We start from the raw sequence: 3,911 nt of genomic DNA on the forward strand, positions 1-3,911 counted from the left end.
TTGTAGTTCTTAAAAAGCTAGAAAACAAGACCTAAATGTATGTTTTCTGTGTGATATTTTCATCTTTTTTTTTTAAGAAAAAAAAGAAAAAAGAATGAAGAAGAGGAAGAAAAAGGAAGAGAAAGAGAGAGAGAATGGGAGTATTGCTTTCTTGCCCAGGCTAGAATGCAGTTTAGTAATGGGTATTGATAACCTCTTTTATACCAATAATTATACTTAATGATGTAGACAGGAAGGAATAAGGGAAGAAAATAAAAAACAAGCAGCCAACCAATATTTCATTTAAACCTATGAAATGCTATGCCATTACTGAAGAGTGATTTATTTCCAATTATGTAGTCACTTTTGGAATAGGTGTGAGGTGGTAATGTATGTTTTGTGTATTTGAAGTGGAGAGTTCTATAAATGTTTATTAAGTTTACTTGTTCCAGGTCTGAGTTCAAGTCCTGGATATCCTTGTTAATTTTCTGTCTCGTTGATCCATAGAATCGTTAGCTCTTCTTGTTACATTGATCCTTTTGCCATTATGTAATGTCCTTCTTTACCTCTTTTGATCTTTACTGCTTTAAAGTCTACTTTATCAGAGGCGAGAATTGCATCTCCTGCTTTATGTTTATTTGTTTATTTTTACTCTCTGTTTGATTGGTAAATCTTCCTCCTTCTCTTTGTTTTGAGTCTTTGTGTATTGTGGCATGTGAGATGGGTCTGGATGCAGCATACCGATGGGTTTTGGCTTTTTATCCAATTAGAATATATATAAGTTTAATACTGGCATTTGATGCTAGCTGGCTGTTTTGCCCATTAGTTGATGTAAATTTTTCATTGTATTCATGCTCTTTGCTTTTTGATATATTTTTGGAAAGGCTGATATTGGTTGTTCCTTTATATGTATAGTGCTTCTTTCAGAAGCTCTTGTAAAGCAGGCCTGGTGGTGGTGAAGTCTCTAAGTACTTGTTTGTTCGCAAAAGATTTAATTTTTCCTTCACTTATAAAGCTTAGTTTGGCTGGATATGAAATTCTGGGTTGAAAGTTTTTTTCTTTAATGATGTTAAATATTGGTCCCCACTCTTTTCTGGCTTGTAGGGTTTCTGCAGAGAGATCTGCTGTAAGTCTGATAGGTTTCCCTTTATGGGTAACCTGATCTTTCTCTCTGGCTGCCCTTAGTATTTTCTCCTTCATTTCCACCCTAATAAATCTGGCGATTATGTGCCTTGGGGTTGGTCTTCTTGAAGAATATCTTTGTGGTGTTCTCTGTATTACCTGGAGTTGAATATTACCCTGCCTTGCTAAGTTGGGAAAGTTTTCCTGAATGATATCCTGAAGAGTATTTTCCAACTTGGATTCATTCTCTTCGTCACATTCAGGTACACCTATCAAATGTAAATTAGGTCTTTTCACATAGTCCCATATTTTCTGGAGACTTTGCTCATTCCTTTTCATCCTTTTTTCTCCAATCTTGTCTTCTCGTTTCATTTCACTGAGCTGGTCCTCGACTTCTAATATCCTTTCTTCTGCTTGATCAATTTGACTGTTTAAACTTGTGCATACTTCGCGAAGTTCTCGTGTTGTTTTTCAGCTCCATCAATTCACTTATATTCCTCTCTAAATTGTCCATTCTCGTTAACATTTCGTCAAACCTTTTTTCAAGGTTCTTAGTTTCTTTGCATTGGGTTAGAACAAGTTCTTTTAATTCACAGAAGTTTCTTATCACCCACGTTTTGAAACCTGCTTCTGTTATTGGAACACACTCATTCTCCATTAAGCCTTGTTCTGCTACTGATGAGGAATTGCGATCCCCTGTAGAGGGAGAGGCATTCTGGTTTTGAGTATTCTCTGCCTTTTTGGACTGGTTTCTTCCCTTCATTATATATTTATCCCTCTGTCATCTTTGTAATTGCCGACTTTCTAACTAGATCTCTGAGCAGACGTCCAACTTGTTGATTCCCAGTGCCGAAATCTGAGCAATCCACTGTGCCGGCCAAAACAGCGGTGTTAAGATTGATGGTGCTTTTCTGCCCGGGAATCTCTGGACTCTGCACCAAGAACTGCCGCACTAAGGCACCAGCAAAACCACTGCACTGGCCACAAGAGTCGCCCTGGTGACCCGTGGGGCTCCTTCGCTGGGAATCTCTTGGTCCATGAGCAACAAATATTCATCTGAAAGTGTGGCGTCCTCTCGTTCTCTGTGCTTTCATTGGCAGCTATGAGCCTGAGTTGCTAGTGATCAGCCATCTTGGATCTCTCTTGGTTGTTATTTTTCATGCACTTTGCAGGCAAAAACACTGAGGTATGAGGAGTCCAGGTAGCAAGTTCAAGGTCACTGGAGCTAACACAGGTCCTATGTCTTAGGACCTTTCCATATCCACAACCATCACCTGAGTCTTTGTCTGAGATGCAACCAGATAAAAAGGCAGATCCACACCTTCCTGGGGTCATAAGAGTTATACTTGACTTGGCAGCAGAGTACTCATTACTTTAACCTTTTCCAGCTCATGCAGCCCATTCTATTCTTCCTATATTTAATTTGCTACTGTCTTTGCATTTCCATTGCTTTTCTTGCTGGAGCCCCCTACTGTATTCTCTGGTGGTTTCTGATCATTTTTCTCCAGATAGGTTTGTTTGCATTATTTCCAAGCTGCATCTCATTTTTAACTCATAATTCTAGCTTCGATGAGTTCCCTGCATTATGCTTTTCACTTTGATCACACTCCCAGGCCATTATGATTTAGGATATTCTTGGCAAACCTCATTAACCTGCTCTCAATTAATTAATGGTGCTGCAGAATCTGACCACACCCTTCTCACTTCATACCCTGTGGACTAACCCCCTGGACAATTAGGCACCATCAATTTTATTACATTTAGGCTGCTTCTCAATCTGTGTTACAGTCAGACAACTGTGCTCATCTGCATTCCTTTGGTGAGTGCCAATTTCAAGAGATGGAAGTTCACGTGTTCCTCTGCCTCCTTCATCTGGTTTTATAAACCTATCAAAAGGGAAGCATTTCTCCCCCATAGCACATGTTATTATTTATAGGTCCAGACACATTATTATTTCATGTTATGGTTCTGGATGTTTCAAATGTTTCCTGTATTCTTTGTTCTGTTGTTGCTCTTATTAGAAATTGTCCTTTGATTTACTGTCTGGGATTGTTCTTTCCTTTCTTGAACATTTACTAGCTGTCAGGCATCTGGTGCAAAGCCCTGTGTCTTCAAGGGCACAGAAAAGGGCAAGACCCATAAGAAAGCAATCCTACGACAAAGAACATGGACAAACTGAGTATTCCCATCTGACCACATGAATTTACCAAACACTTACCAATACTGGTCAGTATGAGCAGTATCCATGTGTAGAATTACACTTTGTGTAACAGCCCAGCAGGCAAGATCCATCAATCCTCCCATTTAACCAAGGCTGAAAGAACTTACGCGACTTGCTCAAAGTTAAAAAGTGCTGACCGGGCATGGTGACTCATGCCTGTAATCCCAGAGCATTGGGAACGTGAGCAGGGTGGATCACCTGAGGTTAGGAGTTTGAGACAAGCTGGCCAACATGGCGAAACCCCGTCTCCACTAAAAGTACAAAAATTATCTGGGCATGGTGGCAGGCACTTGTAACCCCAGATACCTGGGAGGTTGAGGCAGGAGAATCGCTTGAATCTGGGAGGCAGAGGTTGCAGTGAGTTGAGATCATGCCACTGCACTCCAGCCTGGGCTACAATAGAGCAAAATAAAATAAATAAAATAAAATAAAACAAAACAAAATAGAATAAAATATAAAAAGTACTGAAGCCAGGACTTGGACTCGAGCTAGTTCTAATGCACACGCTTTCAACTTTCAGATGGCTCTAGTCCCTGCTTCACCCTGTTCAGATGCACAGAAATCTTGTGTTGTCCCTGATGATATTCTT

The sequence above is a fragment of the Aotus nancymaae genome, unplaced genomic scaffold (genome assembly GCF_030222135.1).
Source record: "Aotus nancymaae isolate 86718 unplaced genomic scaffold, 86718_ANA_hifiasm-v0.15.2.pri h1tg000011l, whole genome shotgun sequence".
Taxonomy (NCBI): Eukaryota; Metazoa; Chordata; class Mammalia; order Primates; family Aotidae; genus Aotus; species Aotus nancymaae.